The sequence below is a fragment of the Zootermopsis nevadensis genome, unplaced genomic scaffold (genome assembly GCF_977971745.1).
Source record: "Zootermopsis nevadensis isolate Lab colony 2312 unplaced genomic scaffold, Znev_1.0 Znev_ptg000002l, whole genome shotgun sequence".
Taxonomy (NCBI): Eukaryota; Metazoa; Arthropoda; class Insecta; order Blattodea; family Termopsidae; genus Zootermopsis; species Zootermopsis nevadensis.
In genome coordinates, this window is record NW_028259134.1 from 8,957,170 (window position 1) to 8,983,874 (window position 26,705).

A 26,705-nucleotide genomic window follows, 5' to 3' on the forward strand; every position below is an offset into this window, starting at 1 on the left:
TCAGCATATTATTCAAGCCTTCTTCTTTGCACTAGTTCTATCCTAGTTTTCCTGGTAAGACTTTATGTACCTTATAATAGTGATAGGAGGCACAAGAGTAAAGTCGTTCTATTCAGACACGTGTCGAAGGAAGTCAGGATTCCACACCAAGTGTTTTGCATACATTATATAGTGAAGGAATATCATCATGTTTGTAGCTGTCATATTTACTTAGAATAGAAGTATTTTATATCTGATATAGTTATAAAACAAATATCCCTTCTTCCTAATTGGAAATTATATTTTTTTAAATTATTTTCGTGCATAGCGAAATCCACCACTGACATGTGCATATTCTTTCGTCTTCTTATCAAGCATTCTTTGTGTGTATGACTTCATCGTTTACACTTCGCATTCTGTTTCACATTCCTGGTGTTGAATTTGGTCTTGACCTTTCGAAAACAATTAGGACGAAAGGAGGCAGAGCTCTGAGAATATGAAATTCAATGCTTATGCATCGTATATCTGCATGCAATAAGAGATGTTTAGACGTTGCCAAAGTCGTATCTACCGATTTGGACTTCCCTTTCTTCTCTACCGAACGACGGGAAGCAAAACAGCACCACTTATTACGCATCTCACTAACTACTGAGGCACAGTTCGTGAAAAATATTTCATACAGGCAGTATTCAAACAAAAGGAACTGTGATCCTCTCAGAACATATTTTCACCATATTTAGCAAAGTTTCTTCCGTTTGATGCAAGTCAAAAGAAAATCAAAACTGCACATAATAGTAGTTCAATGTATATAGCTTAGTAGCATTTAAATAGACCAGCGGAGAGCCGTAGTGTATTTAAAAAATGGACCGCAAAGGGTTAAGAATCTTGCGGCGTTAACATGATACCAACACTTTCGCGAATCCTCCGAGAAAGAATGGTGACCTTAACGCCGAGTCCACGAGACATCAGCCCTTTCTCTTTGGAGAATGAGATGTCTCAAATGATTACACGTGAAGATGCAACATTTTGTAATAACAGTTCTTGGTGGAGGAGGAGGAGGACAACAGCCATCCAGTACGCCACCCACTGCTTTGTATGGGTGCTCCTGAATTTAACAATTTCCCCCACCCAAGTATCCCCACATCTCCGTTCCTCCCTTTCAGTAACCATGTTTGTTGCTTATCCTCCGGATGTCCGATATCGAGCGACACTAGCTCAACGCAGGAAGTGGTCATTGCCAAGCCTAGCTAGCACTCCAATAGAACCTGTGGGGGACAGCTAAACACCCAAACCAAGGGAGCTGAATGACGCACTAAGCAGGGCAAACACAGAGTGATTCAAAAGCTCCTGTGCACCTGTAAGAACAAGTGTTTTAAGTAAGGCGTGATTCAAAAGTCCCTGTGCACACACAGGGCCTTTATCACACAAAGTCACGTATACCATCTAGGGCGTGTGTGAGCAGAGGGACGTTTGAATCACGCCCCACTAAAAACACTTGTTCTTACAGGAGAACAGAATCTTTTGAATCACTCTGTATAATGAGCGTAACAGTACATGGCTGGGGGCACATATTGAAGATAAAGGAATGGCGAGATGCTACCAAAAGTGGGACACCTCCAGTGACCTACCGTGCACCTAGCAACAACTTTCACGTTTCGCAACACTTAATTTCACAAACCGGCATAGCAAATTCAAAGCAACATTGGTATATATAACTTATATTTATTTACCTCTCAACGAGATGCCTTTTTATATAGTCCTTATCACTTAAATCACATACTTTTGTCTGGCTAATGATATTTCCAGCACACGGGACCTATAACTAAAATTCTAAAAGCTCATGCAAATTACCTAATTAGTGTCTCTACACCTCTCCGGCACAGCCTGTTGTAAATTTACTACGTGGTGCAGAACTTGTGATTACGTGCTGGTTAATCTGACCTGTCGAAAATTTCAGAGGCAGTGTTGAGTAATATGGAGCAGTATTATTCAACATTTACTCATTTTAACAGTTCTAATGTATAACAAACGTGTGTATGTAGATAAAAATCATGTGGGGGGGGGGGTGTCTGAAAATGAAAATAAAAAATCTTATCGCTCAAAATCCCTTCAAAGTGTGCTATAAAAGTAGGTTAACAAATACAAGAATGTGCCTAGATGTATGAAGAATGAATTCAAACGTCAATGCACTTTCATTTCCTTTCACAAAAAAGTACAAAAAGAAATTAATACGGCATGGTACACATTTTACAGCTATACCCTTTTATTTCACGTTCAGCAATGGAAAGCAAGCAGATTCATCAATACCTTTTGGATGATTAAGTTCCGACACGGGGGGAAGAGAGATAAAACTGAGAACACAATATACACAAAGTCCGTTGTTAGTTTCCACACTAGGTTATATGCCGAGTTGAGGCATTGCACAATTTCCAGCACAAATCCGGCAGTTCATTTAGTAAACAGCGCACTGTTAGAATTCCGAGAAAGATCTACAGATATACAGCTACATTACACAGAAAATGAAATATGACGCACAATAACAGTGAAATTAAAATGCCTTCAAACTCAATTAGAATAGTACAAACAAACACATTAATTAGTTATAATAAAATACAACAAGTTAGCAAATGTATGCATACGTGGTGTCATGTCGCGTTCTGTACGACTTGACTTTTGTCAGATGAAATGCTGAATAACATCCTCACAGCTTTGTAACCACGTACAAGAGACATTAGTTTCGTGTTTACTTAATTGCTGTAACAACCAGTCAGTGAAATGGCGTCATCAGGGGCGCGGAGAGGATCATGGGTAATGATGTCATCGAAAAGCATCGTCCTCCCACATCACATGTTTAAGCATCCGCAACGTTAGAGTAATAGTTGTTGGAAAATAAGTACAAGAGTGGAGTGGCCGTGTGTGGCATAACGCCCATACCAAATTTCAAGAAAATCCGTTCAGCCGTTCCCCACATGATTTAAGCGCTCAGATAGATGGACAAATTTAATAAGCATTCCGTTAGTACGCTCTGAATGGGCCCTAAATTTGAGCTCGTTTTGATAAAGCACGATGTATCATGCCAAACGTCTGGAAAAATCAAATGAATACAAATTTATTATCACCAAATATAATTGCTCCAAATTGCTGTAACTTATCTGTTTTTATGTTGAAACTTTGTTCCCTGATTGTGATTTTTTTATTTGTATGGCACCTGATTTATGAAGTATACAAACAAGCCACTTTAAAATTATAAAATCTTCTTAATACTGCAAGTAAAAGCAAGGATAGCCATGGCCAAGGCAGCTTTCGTCAAGAAGAGGATACTTCTCACTAGCAAGTTGGGCTTGGAGATGAAGAAGAAACTAGTGAAGTGTTACGTATGGAGTGTCGCGCTGTATGGAGCAGAGACTTGGACACTCAGAAAGAAGGAACAGAAATACCTGGAGAGTTTTGAAATGTGGTGTTGGAGAAGAATAGAGAAGATCAGGTGGACGGATCGAGTGACCAACGAAGAAGTACGAGGAGAAGTATTGAGGAGAGTCAACGAGCAAAGAAACATTCTGCAGGCGATTGCACGAAGAAAAGCTAACTGGCTGGGACATATTATGAGAAGGAATGGATTACTGAGTGATATCATCGAAGGCCAGGTTGAAGGAAAGCGAGGACTGGGAAGAAGACTGATGCACCTAACCGACGATCTGAAACAAGGAAAGAAGATGAAGTTCCAGGAATTAAAACGAGAAGCTGAGAATAGGGAAAACTGGAGAGCTCTTTTTGGGCAGAGCAATGGACCTGTCTTCAGACAGAACACTGAATAAATAAATAATACTGCAAATGACTGGTAGGCCTAATTTGGTTTTTTGCATAAACTGGAGTAGGAAAAACTGATTTTCGGAAACAGATGAAAATATGGTCTTTCCATTTTTATAGTGAATGGCCTATTAGTTTTATTCAGTAAAACTCAAGACTCAAGATGGGCTCGTCAAAACCGTGCCTTGGGTTGCCACTAAAATGAATTATCACTGTTCCTATCAAATACTGGAATACACAACCGCATCCTCGCACATCCTTCTTATCAATAATTTGTTAATGTTCTCAAAACGTCGTACTTAATTCACATATGAAAATATTTCGACTAAAATTTACAAAAACTAAAACTAAAAAATGCATTGTACATTCTGAAATTAGACGAACAAGTGTATAAATGCCCCATTTTATTTCAGACGACACTGTTATAGGTGTTTACTTCTCTCCTTAATAAGTGACCTTACAAATTCACCACTACTTAAAATTACAGAATACCAATTTTCAAGTATTGTCCGAAATATTCGTACAATGATCTTGTTATTCATTGACCACGATCTGTTTACAGCGTACCTCGAGATACTTAAGATCCATTTTAGATGGGTGAAAAAACTTGAACTCCATTTCTCCTACACATCCATTTCATTTATATTTTTGAAAATGCGAACGAGAAACGAAAAGAGCTATGCACATTGATTACAAGCGGTTTAAGTCTAGATATATAACATTAAATTGTCATACTGAATGACAAGTACAGACACTGTTTTTTAACTTCTCGCAGTAACATATACATGACTTGAAATGAGGTTGTAAAGAAGCAATACGCATGAACCATGCATTAACACAATCCATTATCTTTGAAGTGGGAGTGAATATATAGAAGCCATTTGAGAATGAAGTTTACCTAAAAAAGTTCCACCCCAGGAGTACAATAAATTACTACGAACGGCTTGAATATGGCGGCAGCCTGTATCGCAGACCCAGCGGTGTTCGTCTTCTGTAATTTGAAAGAAGTTTAACGATGCTCTTAAATATAGGCTGCTGATTATTCAAATGCATTATGTAACATTATTCAGGTCGAACCGCAGACTGCTGTCGACATGCAGACTTGTATAAATACACACACGAGTGAAAAATAAAATAAACTACTCTTCTTGAGCATCTTTCAATTAGACGTCGTAAAATGAAATCGTAAGATTGTGGGCATGCACATTCCACTATAAAATATCAAACATTAATCCACAAAGGTTCGAAGTAACAAGACATCGGTCAGACACCGCCAGTGTCGTCGAAATTCAGGAAAAAAATACTTTTTACGAACAGTCTTCACATGTACCAATCTGTTTTGGTGATTTTTAAAAACGTTATACAAATATTATACATAATACTAAACATGAGCCCGAAATCAGGAACCAAATTTCGGTTATATTTTTTTCGATTACGCTCATTTACCCCAGCACCAGAGAAATACCAGCACTCTACCCACAAATGCTGCATTCAAATATTAACGATAAAAAGACTGGTTCATGAAGTCACGAGAGCTAAAAGTTTATCAGTTAATGTCAAGATTAATAAGCGACATATTGCTATTAGTGCATAATATTTATACAACGCTGTAACTCAACGTACGTTTTATCATCCATTTCTGCAGCGAGATAAAGCGCCTTTATCGAAGCCGTGCCTGCTTTAGCGAAAAAGTGTGCGCTTAAAAAAAGCGACAAAACCATTTTGATTCTTACCTTTTACCTTCCGTATCTCATGCTGCACCACTTCAGGATTAAACTGTGATGTAAAGGAAGAGACACTTAACGGTACTTTATCGACATTTGCCTGGGGAGACGATGTGACCGGGTTTGATCCTTCGGAACATGAGATGAGAGTGCACAGCGGAAAGATAAATGACCCTACGCCCAAACTGCACAACGCGGCAGAGAGAACAAAATCAGAAATATAGGGCCAATAGGACCAAGCAAATTTAACAACTATAAGCATACTACATGCAAATCTGCGTGTTCTATCTTTTTATTTCCAATACGAACACAGATGTATTGGCCAATGAAATCAGGAGAAGGAGGGGCTAGTTGCAACAAAAGTAAGGTAAAAGTCATTTCAAATGTTCTTATCTTCCACGACTGTGACGTGCCTTCCAGTCAGAATATATTACCACCTGAATGTCATTTCTAAACAGAGTTTGAAGTCAGTAACAGCTGCGTTCACCTTGCAGGAATAGAAATTATTTTATATTTCCTATGGAATTCTTTTCCCGCAGGGATTTTGTGTGCATACACTGATTACAAGCTTATATTAGGATGCTACGTTCCACGACATGGACAATGACGCGTCTGTGCAACATGATTCACACGTTACATGAACAAGCCAACAGACTGGGCGAGGCACGTTGCAGACAAGTGCTGTAACTAACCCCGGACTTTCAACCGTGAACTTCATTTTTCCACGTATTACTGGTATTTTACTTACTCCGTCGTCCAACCCCAATTGGCGGTAACATTATAACAATTTTTAAAGAAAGAATAATTCCTAGGCAATCTGTTGAGGATGCAAATTAGAATGAAATAAAATTCTTATCATTCTAGAAGATTATTGTAACTAATCAAGGATCGAAAACACAGGAAAACAAAGGTGTAACAAAGCCGGATGCTGTGTTCAGGGCTGAGACGACACTCACTGGCATTCTAATTAAAAAAACTTTAGTAATGACGATCGCTAACAAAAAGCATCCATTAATCAAGTTTACTGATGTATGATAAAAAGACAAAATTTCGAAATACAAGCAGTAAACTCAGAACAGACTTGAATCCGTCAGATGCGGATACCAAACAAGTCCAGCTTGGTTTTTTCACCTGACGATGAGAGGAAATATACGTCCTACATTAGACGCGGCAGAAAACAGCCTTATTCCCAAACAGAAGCCACTGAAGAAGAAACACGATGAAGAGAAGAAAATAAATACCAGTCAAGAAGTGCAGGAAGACACAAACGCAAAAAAGTAAAGTACATGAAGAATATTAATCAAAGGAAAAGACAAAGAAAAGTAACGGTAAAACTTTTAAATTTGAACGTGTCTCATATGCGGAGGCATGAGACACATTCTGCCTGGTGTTGCATGAAGTTACTGAGATTCAAATGAGTAGCTGCAGTGTAAAGAACGCACAGTATGAACACACGCGGCCTGAAGAAGCAAAAAAGAGTCCAGATTTATACAAAGTTACTAAAACAACGTTTCCTACAAGTGGGAGTGTATATTGCAAATTTCCCCGAGTGGTGTTAAAAACTTCACCGCATGCTGTAACATACGCACAGTTTCTGAAAAATGTTAACTTACCACATAAGACATTTGCCCTTATTTCTAATAAATTTAGCCAATATACCCAATTTAATGTTTTCACAGTAAATAAAACTGTATTGAAGTCTTAAAAACATCGAAACCCTAAAAATCAGTGCGATTCGAAGAACGTATCTTCCCTCGTCCTCACTTAATAACCTGTGAAACACCAATTCTGCTGCATCGGAAGACTGCTATTCTCACACCTAGCCCACAGATCGCGAATAGCTCGGCCTACCGGCTCGAACACAATGCGTCACTATCCGCTACCCCCCCCCCCCCCCAAAGACAGAAACAGATTCATCCTTAAAACGCACCGGACTTCCGATTTTGAAGAGTAAAAAAAATACACGATGAATAAATCCAAAAGAAATAAAACAACAACTCCGAAGTAGCATCTAACAGAACTTCTCTGTTTTACATTTATGCTTTCGCCCACACAGTAACGTCACCAGCAAGGATCGAAGCTGATGTCCGATACAAATCCAGTCGAAACCATCTTTTGTTTCCTTAGTCTTGTTGATAGCGCATTCTAAAGCAAAGTTAAAAAGCAATGGTGATAGAACATCACCTTCTTGTTTCAAGTCGTCATAAATAAGAAATTCTATACGAACTTTGCTATAGGTTTAGTTCAAACACATTTTTAATTGGCCTAACTACTTTCGTGAGTTTCGACGTGGTACATATTTAATGAAACAGACTGAATCGAACCGACTACTGGTGTACACTTATTTATCATCCTGTTCCTGAAGAAAACACAGTGACCTATCTCAACATAAAATATTTTAAAACCAATGTAATACACATACTTAAATACGCCTACATAATATTCAATATTTAAATATGCTTATTAGGTAGCGCGGAGAGCTTACGACCAAAATATAATTTAATAAAAATATATGCAATAAAGGAGTTCAACCAACTTCGGAGTGATAGCTCGAAGATTTGACAGCAGTAAAATTAAATAGACATCGGTATTGAATAACACGTTTACTGGAGTAAATGGTTTTGAATTGTTCGGTTACAAGATTTGTATAAGCAATACATTAAATTTAAGAACAATTATACATGTGTAAAATCAAACAGGCACCAGAGAATGGATACGCGTGTAATCGGCCTAAAACTGCACAAATGTCAAACGAACAACACTGTTATTACCAAAGACTGACATCGGATATGACACTAATAACTACAAAAATTAATACTTATAACTTATTTCGCGTATTTCAGCAATAAACTGACAAAATGCACTTGAATTATCGTTAAAAACAAGACAGTCTATCGAAGTCTTCAACAAAAGAGGCACGCCTATCTCTCTATTGATCTCCAAAAGAAAAGTTCAACGTAGAGATTATTCAAGTACAAACTTCAATCAAAATTTTCATTGCTCTGACGAGTATATACAGTCTGACGTGCAAGCACGAGAGAAATTTGAGCTAATTAACTCACTCAAACTCACATATTCATTTTCATGACCTTGTATCCGTAGCTACAGTTAGAAATTCTATATACTTGTATGTCGATACAAAAAAAAACTTCGATTGTCAGAGCTTCAACCTACCGAGGTCTCGGTAGCTAAGCAGCGAGGGTGACAAAATGTCAATTTTATTACGGCGCATGAAAGAATGAAATTATAAATTTATATACCTCGTATATAGGGTATTTGAAAAGTAACTCTCTATTCCACTTTGCTTTCGCCTTCTTAGAGTGGAGTAAAGCATAGAATGTGATTTTTAGACGGGGCACCGCTTCACTTTGAAACATCTGTCCGAGAAGGTTGAACAAAAAGTTTCCTGTGATGGCTTGGTTGACAAGCCCCAGCCTGACATCGTTGCAATTTATTCTTAAAGGGGCAGGGAAAAGATGAAAATTTGTATACAAAAATAAACCCAATCTTTAAATGAAAAATCAATGCAGTTTCCAGCAAATTCCAAGAGACTTCCTCCAGAGAGCAACGGCACTGTAGTTCACTTCAATGACGTACTGAAAACAGAGGTGGGGTTCAAACATCGAGTGTCAGAAAATACAGTACAATATTCTGAAAACGTTCATCATTTCGACATTTTTCCTGATTTTATACACGAAACAAAATATAGAGTTACTTTTCACGGTGAAAATATTTGGCGGCTGTGCCGAAACACGAAAGCCGAAACAGTGACCGTATAAAGAGGAAAGGAAATGCCGTGTCACTAAATACCTCACTACTTTATACACAAGTCTGATGCGTAGTTAGTCCACTAATGTACTGTGGCTTGTTTAATAAAAACACTCATTAAAAATGCTGTATGTAGGCCTACCTTTTACTGAAATGACTATATGCAAATAAATAAATGCCAAACTCTTGTAGAAGGGTGGACATTCTTGGTCTGTGTTATGCAAAACAGCCACACCTCGTTCACCTCACAGGACCAAGATCTCACTGTACAGTTGCCATATTTCTTAAGGACTATAACAACCAATTTCGGGTGTTTCTCTTCGAGCCTATACTATACATTTCATGTAGGATATGAGATTTTCACGGCGGAGAGTCTGAAGATTGCTGTCTTCTGGGTTGTTGCTCCGTGTAGTCTGGTAGAAGTTTACCGACGTTTAACGTCCTCGCCTGATTTTGATACAAGTCCCCACTGGTTAGGATTAGGCTATTTCCTTAACTGCCCGGTCAATATAACTCTGGCGCTTTCCACTCGAGCGGCTTACTCATCGCCCGGATGATGGAGGCAGCAAGGACCTCTGACACGTCGGTAAACTTCTATCAGACTACACGGCGCAACAACCCAAAAGACAGCCATCTTTTCTCTTCCATCTTTCGGTTTCTTTATCTATTTTACTGTATTATAATCTGTCTGTGAATTTGGTTTGTTAAAAGTCTGTCTTCACCATAACAACCCTTTGCTTCTTTAACCTCTTCTCCTTTTATTCTTCTGTTTCTTTAATCTCTTCATTCTTATTAACATTACAGTTTCAGCAAACTTTCTTCCCTGTAAACTGTTACTAGCACAGTTGGCATAAGTTCTTAAAGAACATATAATTCATGAGATACTGAACATTGACTTTTCCCAACTGGAAACAAATGTTTCACTAACAACTTCGAGAAATAATTGTAAGACCAGATAAAATTCTTTCAACGTAGCATACAGCAAACATTTCTGAAGACCTATGTGTATCAAACTTCTCATATAGGCGTACGCTTTGTCCTTTTATTTCCTCGACTATCAACGGACCATCTACCGTACGCGTACAAATCATTACAATCGTTCATACGTTCTCCGTGGTTATATCTCTCTGGGCTGTCTTATCGTCTTCCAGAATTAAGGCTAGTTTCTGAACATGCAATTTCCATCAGCTCACCTCTTTATAATGAACTGATTTCAGTTCAAAAGTCTGTAGGCTTTCGTTTAAACTTCCAAAGAAACCTGTAGCAATACCAAGAAAAACTACACACATTCAAATAAACAAAGATAATGACAACAGTTCAACAGTTTTGCGGTCAGAAAGACAAAGCATAAGCCCAAAAGTGCTTTAACATTATCCCTGCAACGGTTATAATAGTGAGTCGTGCACAACACACACATTTTAGTCAATAAGTCATACACCACATCCCTCTATAAGGTATTCCATTTAAAACGCAACAGCACTTGTACGCTTTGGTAACACACAAAACACGACAAACGAGTTTATTTATTAGGAAAAACTTCCACAATAGCTTTAGTAGATGCATAAAATCCCCGCTACTTTTTCAAAGACAAGCTTGCGCCAAAAATGTTATTACCACTAAAGTAAAGTTTGTCCCGCTTCGTGCCGTAAAGGCGCTTGGGGTGAGTGGAGGTATAGCTCCTCTCTTTCTTGACCTCGGCACTAGATGGGGGGTGCGTGGTCGGCCGGCTTTACTCCCGGGAAAGGACCCCGGTACCCATTACAGAGGAGGCTGGGTGGGCCCCAGAGTAGGTCTGGACGCAGAGGCTAGAGGAAAAATCCTCTGCCCCCGTCGGGGATCGAACCCCGGGCGTCCAGCCCTTAGCTAGTCACTATACTGACTGAGCTATTCCGGCTCGTTATTACCACTGTGTCTTATTTGGAAACATCTTTGTCTGGATACGCACCGCTAAATATTTCACAATAAACCAACTATTGCGATGCATAGCGACGAGAATAAATACACGTTCTGCTAGTGATTGCACCATGGTCGAACCAGAGCTTTTTTGACGTAAATACGTCTATATTTTCGGGTCAGTGTCATTCGGCAAAATGTGAAACGAAAAAGTGTAACTGCATTGTTATCTTACCTAGCAAACGTCAATTGTTTACTCGGCATTATTGTTACCAAGGAAACGTTATCTGTTTACTTAGCACTGTTGTTACCTATAAAACATTTCATTACATTACATTACCTTACCTTACATTACATTACATTCTGCTACCACAGACCCATCTTAAGCGTAAGTAATTCAAGTTAAATAAGCAAAGTCTTAATCAAACTTTACGCAGTTGTAAAGCATGTATAAAGGAAATATTCAGAATAAAGCCAATATATAAACTTCCTTTCCGTATTTACGTCTAATTCTCCGGAACCGTGGTTCCACTATCACTTTTTTGCGCAACTGACATGAGCAGCGGCCTAGCAGATGATTGTTAAGGGAGACGTTCAAAGAGTTTATAACGAGAGGTGGGCCTACTTCTGATTTCATTTTTATATCGTGGTTCGTGACTGTTGCTGGGTTACGTTTTAATGGCTCACTCTCCAGTATACAGACACAGATTTCGGTTATAATTACAGCAGGATTTCAGACATCCAGTCAAATGAGACAGAATTGCGACTTTAAAGTGTACAGAAAAATCCACTGGTACACTCACCGTCCATCATATGGGCCTGCAGCGTTAATTTCCTGACACAAATATACACATTTCGTGGACATAATCCAATACTGATGACGTTTGCAAACGTGTTTCACTGAATGCATTATTCAACTCAAAACTTTCTAAAAATGACTCGGCAACTTCCTCACAATACTGACACACACAAAAAAGAAACTTTAATCTCGGAGAATTACGATTTATAGCACAGGAAAAAATTTATACAAGAAACAAACTCAAAGATGCTTTCTGAGACTCTGCATTTCATTAAGCTAAAGAGGTAGCCGTAATAAATTTTACAGAATGTCCTGTATGCAGTTCATCCATAACTGAATATAATATAGGGCAAGTCTAAATGATGTTCCCGATTTGAAATACATGCTACTCACGTTTAATGAAATTCAGATGCACAAAATTGGTACCGATGGAAAGAGAAACTCTCCAAGTTTTGTTTTAGTACATCACAGGTGTTCAATGTAAACCCCCTTGGTAACTCGGCATACATCCAGCCTGTAATCGAGTTCCTCCCAGACACGTTGCAGCATATAATGATCGATTGCTGCAATTTCTGCTGTGATACGCGCTCGCAGATCAAGCAAGGTCTGTGGTAAGGATGGCACGAATACTCTATCTTTGACGAACCTCCACCAGAAAAAAATCACAGGGCGTCAGGTCCGGTAAACGTGGAAATCCAGGACACAAAAGGCTCCCCGTCTTCGATGGCAGCCATTTTCTCTCATATCGCCCCTGGCGGCGAACAGTGTTACTACGCAACCGCAAAGTATACCAACATAAACTTGGAGAGTTTCTCTTTCCATCGGTACCAATTTTGTGAATCTGAATTTCATTAAACGTGAGTAACATGTGTTTCAAATCGGAAACATCATTTAGACTTACTCTGTATATATACATCATAAGGACTGCTGCAGTGTGAGGTTCCGATTAGATGTGTAGAGAATGTTTATGACAAAATAAGGCGATGACCACGCTAATAGGCCTAATCTAGAACCTATCAATAAGTTTTTTTTGTGTTCAAAATCACAATTCTAGTAAAGCAAGAACGTAAACATTGGCATTACTGTGCAGTGGAGACAAGTAAATTTATTGACGACGTTTCCAAAAAATCCGAGACATTCGGTTTAGCTCGGCGGACAGCGCACTCTAGATATACTTGCAATTTGCAATGGATACTGGCATTCGGCGTTAGAACACCGAGAAACGAAAGGCAAAAAATAAGTTACGGGCAGAACACTAAAATCAACGCTTACTCACCCACTGCAGTGACTTCCAACCATACAAATCTCGTGTCATCAACGTTACATTTAGCTGACGTAAGTTTATAATCGCACAATAAAACTCAATATATTGGTTTAACGTTCTAAACTAGTAAGCGAGATGTCGAAGGATCGGATACTACATGTCCGAATTTTTAATACTTTCAGATGTACGTATGTTACTGAAATGTTGTCCTTATTGTTTATTATTGTTTTAATACTGGGATTAACATACGAATTACGACTTCCATCTACTTTAAATTTCTGATACAGCCTTGAAGATTGGCCCAGTCCCCATATTTCATCATTCATATGAATATTTATAATCCACCTTCACTCAAAATTTCACGAATAATACATGACACGATGCTATAAGACCCACGCCGGACATTTTATTTTCGCTTCCTTACACTGCGGTGGTGTTGCTGTTTACCTTCCGTGTCGTCTGGCCTCATTTACAGGTACGACATGGCGGTTGAGTTTGGAAGCGAAGGGAAATCGTGACTTACCAAAGCCTTCCGTCACGTGACCCTGCTCGGTCTGTTCACTGGCAACAGTGAAAGCTGCCACCAACATGTTCGCATCGGTGTAACAACACGGCATGGGCTACAACAGCTTCATATCCTTCCATAGAAGGCAAAGAAACTACAGGACAACGTAGGCTCCCGAGACTTCTTAAATCGCATGATAGGTAGGCCCTAAAACGAAGTGTTCCATTTAAAACACAACTTTAACACATAGAAAACGTCGAAAGCAATGTAAATACTGAATTCTTGCAGCCTTATCCCGCTGTTGCAGCTGATGTTTTGAATCGGTACGGTCCTAATTAAGGCTGATCTGTCTCTCGATGAACTTCGTCACAGAAAAACATTTCATGTGACCCAAATTTTTGTTACCACTTGCTGTAGTGTTTGTTATACTCGACACCTCCCTATCACGATAGGAACAGCAGCAAACGATTTCCATGTGAAGTAACCTTCGATAATAACGTTCTGCTCCTGAATTTATAACACACGCCTAGCACCGCTTTTGCGAAAATTGCGTGAGCAGCGGCCAGCCAGGGTGGCCTTGACAAGAGGGTCGGGGGTGGGGGGGGGGGTTTTTAGGTGAGTCTATTACACCGGGGTGAGCCTGCTACCGATTTCACTTTTGTGCCTTTGTTCACGATTGCTATCGGGTAAAGATTTAAATCGTACATCCAGTATAATGCATCTTGACACATCTTTAAATCCTCAAAAATCAACGTTATCGTGAAACGACCTCGATTTTAATGAGACATCACATTAAGTTTTACGATGAGGCAATAAATGACTATAAATTAATTACCCCTTAAAATGTTGTGGTCCTTTCTAGATATAACAGTCAGCAGCACGTATTTATACGATGTAAAATTTTCAACATCGCTGTGTCTGATGTTAAACTATAAAAAATGCTAAACATATAAGTTTTTGGTATAATTAAGATCTCTGTAACATATTTCATAAACTTAGCTTCAAAGGACAATAAATTACCACAACAGAACCGGAACTGAAATACATTTCGAGCGAATGTAATATTATTATGCCGAAACAAAATTGTCAACTCTGCAATGTTTTCCCAAGATCGATTACCACACAGAATTTCAGGATTCTATTTAAAGTGGCGTTAGTGTCACTCCCACCTCTATGTTCGTACAGCTGCCCTGCTGATATTACAAAAGGAAATTTAAAAGTACAACCACGTTGTTAAAACCAGATCAAACAGACCAACCCAACATTTGGTATAAAAAGTTACTTGCAACAACAAACACACTGAATAGAAACAACGCAAAGGAAATTAGTTAAAAGGTACGTCTTCAGTAACTGATCAAAGAAATTAACAGTTACTAACGCACATCATTACGAAATATGCACACACGTTCAACCCAGTCTTGTTACGCGGAGAACAGAAACTGTGGGTGTTTTAGAATTAAATGCTGGGGAGAATATCTGGTACAAGATGTGACGTCACGGATAATGGAAATAAAAAAATTGGACGCATAAATTAAGAGGAGCTCTGTACTTTGTATACAGCCCTGATAAGCCCACAATCATCAAATCTAAAACGCTACTAATTCACAACGTAAACATATAAAACCTTAATCTACCATCACAATACGCCTTGCCGTATTTCGATACTACGTTTAATCTTCCTATTAACTTATCAGATCAACACACTCACTGATTATCTTCAATACATCAGCTCCAAAAAGGTTTCACTTCGTACATTTGTCAGCTCTCACCTGAAACAAATTTAAACCCGAATAAACATTTATAAATGACAAAGCACATTTTAATTCAACACCCTCAAATATAAAACACTGCATTGAAAGATCCAATTAATCGTGTGTGTTATTTATTGTACAAATTAATACAAATGTCTGCGTCACAATTGTTTTCACAAGTCAGTAACAATCTTCATCATCGCAGTCCTGAAGTTCGCCACATACAAGTACGAGTAGGTGGCATTCCAATAAGAAAATATTACGCTTCGTATAAATGCCAGACATATAAACTGACATTTCTACAGTAAGCCTACGTTCACAAAAAATGTACATCCGAAGACAACATGATGTGTATCATAAAATAAAAAAGTTACTTATAATTCCAATCATGATACCTTCTACACGTGCCTACAACGGATCAAATAAAGAACTAAAATTAATCAATTAAACTGTCAAAATAACATTTTCTGCACACACAACGCACTCGAAAATTACGAAATGTTAGGTTCTCACGGCGGCCAGTATGGGTACGGCTGTCTTTTTATGAGTTCTTGAACCGCCATCGCCCTGATGATGACGGCAGCAAGCGCCTCTGAAACGCCCTGAAACTTGAATCAGATTACTCGGCGTAACATCCCAAAAGACATTTGATGTCGGTCCCCAATACGACATTTAATCGCATCCACTGGGTATTTTCGAAAAAAGAACGGCGCGAACGGACAAACACACACATTTCGTTTTGGCCCGTATCGATTGACTAAAACTTGTGCATTCCATTAGCTTGAAATCGAACCCCACCACACCGATGGTGCTCCTAAAAACAAGCACACTCGTACGTCATGTTTAACATTTGTTTCAGTTTGCAGATCGTTATTTCCTTTCGAATGAGATATTACACATTTTTATAAAACACGCACTGCCAAGGGGTCACCGGAGCACAAAATCTACAAAATAAGAAAACTGCTGATTTTAAAATTTAGAGAAAATGTTATGTACTAAATCCGACGCCCGATCACCACAACAGGCAATGGCATAAGACGGTTTAACGAAGCGCCCATTGTAAGTTGGGGCAACCACCTTCAATACACAATAATAATAATGCATTTTATTGAAACAGATAACTAAACAGTAACTAGAAAATTCATAACTAGTTCGACATGACGTAACGAAGTACACTGGCCTACCGATTACCAAAGAACAAAGCGAGTACAGGCCTAGACAGTTTCAATAATCTTGCCTTCCACTGGGAAGAAAAGATGAAAAATAAAAAAACCCGAAAAAATACCTTATTCAATTTAGAAACAGTGACAACTGATATTAGTCCATAGTCTGCGTATAATTAAGCATAGTACGTCTTTCATAATGAAACTAACTTATTCGCATCCAACACAAAACGAATTCAAGGTATTTATATACAATTTATGTCATTTCTCTACGTAAATTTACAAATACTTGTTCACCCCGTGCCCATATATCATACAATCTGCAACGGAGAATTAATGATAAATAATATCTTGAAGAATGTTCAATTCATCGTGTGCAACGTTTCCAATTAATTAACTTAGACGTTAGCAATATTTCTCAATATTGTTCTCCGATTCCATTTTTCAACGAACATAAACTCTTCAGCTAATTGCAACTGCACATTCCTACAAACGAAATGTGTCCCCCGAATCAAAACCAGTAAAAGGGAAACGGAAATGCCTTATCATCACATCAGGAAATAAAGCGCACTTACTGACGGGAAACACACAAACAAGCCATCATACCGCCGACGAACTGTCCAGGAATATTTGTTTAACGTAGTATAGGCTTACAGACTTAGAACAGCTGAACGCTGCACCACTACAAACAAACCAAAGGTTTAGAATTACCAACATTACGAGTATGATGGGTATCCGAAATAACTGCATTCTAGTGCATATTATGTCCATTCTTAAATATTTGAGAGAGTAATGGTTCTAATTTCAAGAATTTAGAACTAAAACTCAATCGTTCAGTCATTACTTATTTTTCTTCTTCAAAAGCGACATGAAATTCTGATATAAGTATCAGCATCATTAGCTGGTGTTCCAAACGTCATGTCGACTTAAACATTATTTTTGGATTACAAAAAACAATTTTACTACGTATAATATAATCTTAACGTAAGAATATTGGGATTCCAAAGAGACAGCCTTTATTCCAAAAATTACAGAGAGTAAACTCTGGCCCAGCTATCCCTGGCAGGATAAGATTTTCAAATGTTCCCTGCACAAAATCACCTCATAATTCATGTCACTGTCCGTCCATCTGCCCACATGATTCAATTCCGAAAATACTCGACAGATTTGATGTACTAAGACTAAAAGTTGTTAAACGAATTTCATTTTAGTCAGTATCAACCAGTTATAACGGACTTCAATTTAGCCTATATGAAACTAAATCAAATGTTAACGAATTTCACATAAGGTAATCAGTAATTCTCGAAAATCTCTACGTTATAACTTTTACTTAAAATGCTTTCAAAAACAGCGAATTAAAAGGAGAATCTACGAGGTAAACCAATGTACCTATTACGTCCTGTTATCTGTACAGTTAAATAAGTTAGTCAACAACAGAAGTGTATCCGTATTTAAACTGAACCAAGGCCAATAACATACGCCCTTACAAAAATTGCAAAGAGCCGTTTGGAAAATTCAAGTAATATAAATTGGATTGTCCCGTCCAGACTTATCTCGTTATGTAAACCAACTGCACAGCAGTTGAAGCGCACTGCGGCGAAGTATTGCTACACGTGGTGGTCTGCAATTCAAAGACTTCAGGAAGAGGAATGATGAAATAATGTGTGATATTTGTTCCTGTTAAACTACGTGAGATTAGTCAACTGAATTCTGCGTTCTAATACTGACTGAATTACGCAAACTCGTTAAATTAAATCAGATTCCGATAAAAATAAGCTATAAAAGAACACGGTAAGTCTAAACAGTTCTGATTACAGCGTTGCAATAAAATAAACTTTCTTTGGACACTGCCCCTCACTTTAGTTACTTGTTAAAACCCGCAATCCAATCAGGTGACGTAAAGGGGAAAGGGGTGCCCCCTCTTGTACGTCTAGGTCCAGAGATGGACTCACCGGACCTTCACCTGATGACGGAAATATATTCAGTCTTCAAAACGTAATGGTTTTTCCACAAATAAGCAAGATGAGTAATGTCTAAAGTAACAGCCGAGTTTATTATAATAAAAGAACATGTGAGCCTCAAAAGAGGTTCTGTATTTTGAATAACTCCAGATTCAGTTAGGTAAGAGTGAAAAAAAAGAGGTGGCTGTCACTTAACAGTCAACACTGCTGAAGGATCTTTCATTAAAGGTCATTTTCTACATTCAGGTATGAAGTATGATTATAGATTAACGGATTAATAAAGTTGGGTCTATCACGAGCGGAGCTGCCAAACGCATTCTTTTGTGATAGCTCAAAAATATCTCATTACCACTTAAATCCATACAGTTTCGGGTAAAATAAATGATAGATTTACGGTTTTATTTCAAATTTTTATTGGCATTAAAGAAAAAAATGTACTTGCCCATCCTTGCATGACCACAGATAAACATTTTGTAACTAAGGGGCCCTGTAATAAAGGGTCATTTCATTCCATATCTGGCACAAAACAATATATTATGGGTATCTTCTGGTACGCTTCATCACCAAAAATTTAAGAATGTTTAGATCACTCCGCAATTGCAGCAAATACGAAATAAGAACGATTATAAAACTGTGGATGTGTGCATGAATAATAGGCGATTGGAAGGTCATGACACAGCAGCATTGCGAAGGCCTTCAAACAAAATGGCAAAGAAAGAGAAGGCAAGTTGATACAACGGGAACCCTGCAGTGTCACAACAGCGAAGGTTGGGCGTCTGATGGTAGAAACATTAAACTTGATCATCAAACACAATGTGTGTCAGAGAGACATTCTTCACGTTCATCTCGGAGGTGCAAGTTGAAATTCTTCGCCAGATGATGAATGGAAGACGGAGTTCATGTATAGTACGATAGGACATAAGAGTGATATGAAATGTAAGAATGAACTGGAAGGGATGAACGAGGAAGCCGTAGTTGACTATCCTCACATTCTCGCACTGCTAATAGCATTAAAAAATGCATTCTTTCACATTTCAAAATTTCTAAAATTGGGATGAGTTTGAAAGCGTCTAAGAATTGATATAGCGTTATCTTTCCCCTGAAAACGTATCGATAAATCTTGCAATCGACGTTGTCTTAAAATCGATTAAATACGGTATGCAGGTAACGAGAATTATGAGTCATTTCTTTTATTTGATATCGTCCGAACACACAAACAGCAGCAGAACCACTTATCAACTACCAAGTGGCTTCAAGAATCGCCATGTATAAATGCAAACTATGGCCTTGTGCTGTCACAACATTCGCAAAAATATGTTAATTAAAACTGCATATTAAAAAATGTGATCGTAGAACACACTTCGCCTTGCACTGTTACCATGTCAAACATTAGTTACGACCGCTTTGTTGATAGTGGCAACCCACGGACCTTTTTATCCGGCCCGCGGTAAGTTTTACAATTTTTACTTTAATTCACAACTGCAGTTTATTTCAAATACAACACTTCATAATCTATCTGTGGAAAACAAATCTCTGTTTGGTTAAGAATGACTTCGATATCGGACTTGTTTTTCAACTACTTGTAATAATAACAACATGCTTAATATGTAATATCACGGCCCGCGGCTGCGATGAGAAAACTCGATCCAGCCTGAGGGTATGTAAAGGTTAGCCACTCGTCTTATGTTAACACACTTCAGTTATTAAATAGGGCAACTAGACTTGTGGTAGGCCAATTCCAGTGGTGTCGAGCTAATTCCAGTGGCTATCCAAATTCAATATACACATTTAAAAAGTTAGGTAATAAAACGGAAAGAAAATTTATAGCAAGGTAAGCAGGATAATTAGTGGATGTTGATCAAACGCAATTGAACTTCACACGACATTTAAAAAAACCGTATTCAGAATTCAACTGCAAGTTCCAGCAGCTTTATTCTATGTAGCTACAGACGAAAAGGTGCTTATATTTGTTCTACTCACAGTGCCTATCGGCATACATGAGTACGACTGGTTAGTAGAGTATTTAACATTGCTGTGTCGATACAATATGAGCGATAAGATGATACTGAAGACACTGGTATAACGGCAAGATAGAAGCGAACAATAAGAGCCAACTGATCAACAGGAAGATTGTCGAGTGGCAAAGTACGTCACTTCCCGGAGATAATAGACCTCTTTAAATGTAGCGACCTTGCGCTAGCCAACTAGGGTCATCCACGAACAAATGCAACGTCGTCACTTATCTCGGCTTCCTACAGAAGGGCAGCAGGGATGAAGGAAAAATTATAACTCGATCAGCGCGAATTCTCTGTCAAATACTACTCCAAATATACACAGTGTCCCAAAAGAGATGCATGCACATTATAATACGGAATATTAATCTTTGTTACCGATCTCCGTGTGTCGTGTTTACGACGGAAACCTAAAGTAGTCACTTTTCCCGACCGACGGATAGGACGCAAAGGATCTGTTGAGTACCCCCACCACGATCGCCAGATTTAACCCCACCCCTGACTTCCTTGTTACTAGAAGTTACTTTGAAGGACGCGGCGTAGAGCCAACTACTCCTCAAGATCTTCGGCAATAAATTGGACGGTCTTGCGCAGCCGTCGAAGCAAGAACTTTGGTGAACGCACGTCAGTCAGTTGCACTGCTGACAAATGTACCACGAAACTAATGGTGGTCATTTTGAACACCATACTATATTCGCTAATTCATGAAGGGTCAATACTGACGTACGCAGTGGTATAGTTTAATAAAATGTCTTTACTTCATTCACTGAACGTGTGTATACTCGTATATATTTTGGGCTATTTTTATTTATTTATTTAGTGTTCTGTCTGACGACAGGTCCATATGAACAGGATCCTTCCATCCTTTTCTCGGACTGGGACCTGTTCATATACGTTCTTGGCAGATGATCCAGAAGTGGTTTGCCATTGCCTTCTTCTGTGTGTGAATGGAGTAATTGTTGGGATGCCACGGAGGAAAACTCCGTGTTGCCTAGACCACGGCCTTGCCCAACACAAGTTATAAATTCGGGCACCGCCGGGAATCGAACCCGAGACCCCAGGATTACAAGGCCAGCGTTCTAACCGCTAGACCACCGTGGCACCATCGAGTGTATTAGTAAGTTATTTAGAGCAGGACTGTCGGATGTTCTTTGACAATAATATTCGTTATTATCATGGAAGATGTCAGAAGGCAGATATCTTGGCTGGCTGTTCTGTTCGTGTCAGTTATCTGTTGTCAACCGACTGTAGTAAACAGATTCCAGCTGGCTTGATAGATTCTAGAGACATTCTAGACTTCGTTGCAAAAAAAGGACTATAATTCTAAAGTACAGTACTGAGCACAGTATCAAGTCGGCTAGTCAAATACATTATATATTTGCAGTAAGTAACAAACTTAACCCTACGAGAATATATCGCGTCTGTAAACACTTTGTTTACCCTCATTCCAAAATTAATATGCGTGGAGTAATTACGTTTTACCATGCCTATGATGCAAATAAATTTAGGCTCATGTGTTGTTGAAACAGCGTACCCAATACGCACATTTCTTACTCGTTAACAAAAGTGTGCAGAACATTGTCTCTATTGGAACGTTGAGGCACAGTAACATTCCTCGCTGAACCATAGGCTGTGCTCTTAAAAAATGCTTTCACTTCCACACTATGAACACTGATATCGGAAACGAGAAAAGGCGTGAACTGCAAACATCCCGATTTTTAGTGCGTGCGATATATAGTCTTTGCAGCACCGAAAAACAGAAATATCTACATGACATCAGCCATTCGTGCTGTATATCAAATAGGTAATACCCTCGCTGAAGCAGTTGGTTCGACTACATTTAAAGCCATACAACACTGGATAAATCCATTACAATAAACAGCATATGTAATTTAAATCGCGTGTTTATTAATTCAAGGTTTTGCAACAAGCAGCTTTATGCGTCTTTAAATTAAATTTATAAATGTTAATCTGTTAAAATTCCTTTAGTTTTATAGAGTGTTTTCCATACAGCAAAGACGTAGGCCTATTTATCTGACTAAAAAATAAGCGACGGACTAAGACATAAATTAACATTATTTTTTGAAGCAGAAATGTGCTATAAATTAATATATCACGGGAAACGCCAACGGACAGTCACGAAGAATAAGACGTGGGCCCATTTTCGACATATCATACGCAACATACAATAAGAAACAGTAAAAATAGCCCGTAAAATGACAGGAAATCTTAAGAGACCATACGAGCAGGACGTTTAGTTAGGTGCCAAGTTTGTTTTCTGTCTGTTGCTAGGTAAAATTTCCGCAAAGAATATGCCTGAAAAATTTTGTATCGCCGTACATTTCCCTATCCGCAGGCTTCTAAACGACTACATAAGCTCATAATGCGAGCATCGCCAAAGCAACAATACGGACGTTGGTGACGTCTGTATCCCAGACGACGGTGCTACAGCCCACACAGCCACGACATTCCTTCTCATTCATACCACAATCAGTTTCTCAGGGTATCTCATAAGCCGATTTCCTTTCTTCGCTTTCTTCAGACATCGTCTCGACAGAAAGATGCAAACATATTAAGACTTACGGCAGCATTTTTCGTGATCCCATACCGAAAAATCTACGGGAATTCTACATGAACGCCGAAGGAATACAGACAAGGTTGCTTCTCAGCATGCAACACGGCACTGCTCGAAATAAATCAGAAAACAACCAGCGAAACCACGTGATGTCTCTCACCACGGGCACATCCTGGTTAAGCGGCATTTGAGTCAATAAAACATTAAAATTCGCCATGTATTTTGGGCTACTTTACAATGAACCACATTCTGTAGAAGCCTATGTTACAATCCCTATAATCCTAAATCACTTACCGGTCTATTTATTCCACACTGCTCAGGCCGCAGGTCGGCTCGGAAGCAATGCGATCGACTCGCATGTAAGACATTCAGGACATACCCTTTCAAATCTTGGTTGGGTAGCAACCACCAAAACTGAAGGATTTTGTGGTTTTGACCTAACCTTCCAATGGGAATGTCTTTATCACAGACCACGATATCTCCCCGTCGCTTCCCATCCTACGCTACGGATATCCTAAAATAGGAAGACGACGAAGAGGAAGAAGAAGAAGCAGAAACAAAAGTAAAAAGATAACGAGCATGCTGTACGACGGAAGTAGCCTATTTGTTTCTAGCAAGTACGACTGGGTACGCCTGTTACCACAAATCAGTATTTCAAAACAGCCGACAAAACACAGATAAACAAATGCCTTTTCTTCAAGAAAATTCATTACTTACTTTCCTTCTTTTAACAGATATGATTTCACTAGCAAAAATAAAATATCCTTATGCACGTTGAGAATTTCTAACTACAGGCCTACGCTTCAAACACAACAGAACACCAAAACAAAAACCCAGTACTTAAAACATAAGATTATTTAAATATAATGGAATCTATAAACGCTGCTTTAAATTTCATATTTATATCATACCAACCAGTACCCATGTTTCGATCAATATGGCGTAATCATAACTTAAATTTCGTAGGCCTGATACATACAAGCTTTTACTCTCTGATTAAATAACTCATAAGCTAATCACTCTTGTCGAGTATTCAGCAGACAACCTTGAGTATCTCCACCTATTAAAACTCGTTATTATAACTATGCACAGGAGAACTGAGAAACACATGAGGAAATTTTGCTGGAAACCCGTATCACCTGGAAAAACTAAACACAGAAGGGAGAATATTTCAGAAACAAAATGTGAAGATATGGACCCGGATGGTTTTATTCAGGACCTGGGACCAGTGGCGGGCTCTTCCATTGAAGGTGAGGAATTTCTTGACTAGCTTAAAAACTGTCAGCTTCTTAAAATGACACTGCTCCATGCAGTAATTATTTTACTCCATATTTTTTCAATAGGCGTTGTGACTGAGGAAGTTAGTTACATTATTAAACATGTCCACAGACATTTTTGTTCTTCTGTTATGCATATGAGAGGCTGCTAAGAGAAATGCAGGTCATAATTCAACATGGGCTAAATTAGTTTACTTTGTGGTTTAGAAAACAATGTGATTGAGGAATTAAATTAAGTACAAGGAAGAACGTATCTGACATTTTAATTATGATCCTTTTGATGACGTTCATACACGCCTACATGAGCTTTTGTCCTGAAACTGATAACGTTATATGTGATAGCTAATGTTTCCGTCAGTAGCAACATTTCAGAGTTCAATGTTAAAACTAAAGAAATTATGCAATGACCTACATGTAGCCTGTTTTTAAATGTAAAGTCTCAATTTCAATATGTTGAAATCCTACTTTCATAGCCAACGAGTTCGGGTCATGCTTATTGCTACAAAAGGAAACGGTTATTGTAATTATTATGCACAATCCTGGAGTCGATTATGGTTAATTGCCAAATCAATTCACTGTATAACTTTTCATTATAAATGTCCAGTGATGAAACAATCAGATAATCATCAAAATGATCAATGGAATAACTATGCTATAAACAAAGGTCGTGTATTAGGTAATGATTATAGACACGTTAGGTAACAAAAACTCTGACAATGTTTCTGCTTCATCGAAGATATAAATGCACGGTCAGAGACGTGGGCCTTGTTCGCTTGGACACTGCGACCGTGGGTTCGAATCCCACTCAAGGCATGGATGCCTGTCCTGTGTACAGGTAGAGGCCTTGCGATGGGATGATCACTCGTCCAAGGAGTCCTACCAAATGTCCAAATAGATCAAAGTAACCTCCGGAAGGAGACCGTATCCTCCACATAGGAACGAAATGGGTATAATGAATGACGGAATATATACAGTGTGTCCGTAAAATAATGGTGGGGTAACAAACAGTCATAGTTTTGGAACAAAGCTCGATAGAGACATGAAATAAACTTCAAAATAAAGAGAAACTCTCCAAGAATCTTACCTATTCAGTAGAGTCCGATATGCGCTCCTTTAGTTGCCCTGCAGACATCAAGACAATATTCAAGCTCTTGCCATACACGACCGAGAATATCCGGTGTGATAGATAAAACAGCTTAAGTGATCCGTTCTTTCAAATGGTTCAAATTTATTATTTGGACAGACAACACTTGTTGCTTCACATAACCCCACAAATAAAAATCCATAGGGTTAAGATCTGGAGCGCGTGGAAGCCAGGCTATCGGCCCTCCTCGTTCGACCCATCGCTGAGGAAATGTTTGGTTTAGGTAATCCCGCACGAATGCGGCAAAATGTGGAGGAGCTCCATCTAACTGGAGAATGAAATTCTCCAGTATTTGGGGCACTTAAGCTGTTACATCTATCACAGCGGATGTTCTCGGTCGTGTATGGCAAGAGCTTGAATATCGTCTTGATGTCTGCAGGGCAACTAAAGGAGCACATATCGAAATCTACTGAACAGGTAAGATTCTTGGAGAGTTTCTCTTTATTTTGAAGTTTATTTCATGTCTCTATCGTGCTTTGTTCCAAAACTATGACTGTTTGTTACCCCACCATTATTTTACGGACATACTGTATATAAGGTAAATTCATATTTTTGTGTCACACGCTTTTTGCAATGATGAAGTGAAATAACTGTCAAATCGTGTTTGTCCGCCATTTTCAACTCACACACTACCGAAACAACAGTGATTAATTTAATACCGGGGTTAACAATAAACGCTGTCGGGCGAAATTAATGTTAGTAAGTACCGATAAATTATAACATCTACTTTTCAAGAAACCCAAATAAAACTTCATACAGATTATTGAAAACAGACCACCGTACAAATGTAATTCACTACACAACAAAAACGTGTGCTAGACCCGTACAGATTTCATTAGGTCATGCAACATTCACTTCTAACATTTCTAGACTTGGTAAATACGTATTTCGTGAAATACAAGGAAAAATAATTTCAAACTACGTGCAATGACATCAGCGGTACGTTTATATTTGGAACAATCGATTCCGTCTCATCCAATAATAAAAAGGTGGAAACTGGTTCTGATACGGGAATTTTTTGAGAAGTAAACATTCATGATCCAATACCAATGTCAAGACAGAGGAAAACCGCCGGAAATCAAG

General features: G+C 38.6%; 1 protein-coding gene across 29 annotated transcripts in view; it reads right to left on the minus strand.

The window, feature by feature from the left end:
• Nucleotides 1–26,705, minus strand: part of mbl (splicing regulator muscleblind) — a 547,255-nt gene that overhangs the window by 216,384 nt on the left and 304,166 nt on the right. Inside the window, exon 2 of one of the 29 annotated variants that reach the window (XM_022084813.2) lies at nucleotides 15,448–15,508. The exons of the other annotated variants lie outside the window; for them this stretch is intronic. The gene's annotated coding sequence lies outside the window, so the exon portion shown is untranslated. The remainder of the gene's footprint in view (nucleotides 1–15,447; nucleotides 15,509–26,705) is intronic. 29 annotated transcript variants of the gene reach the window in all.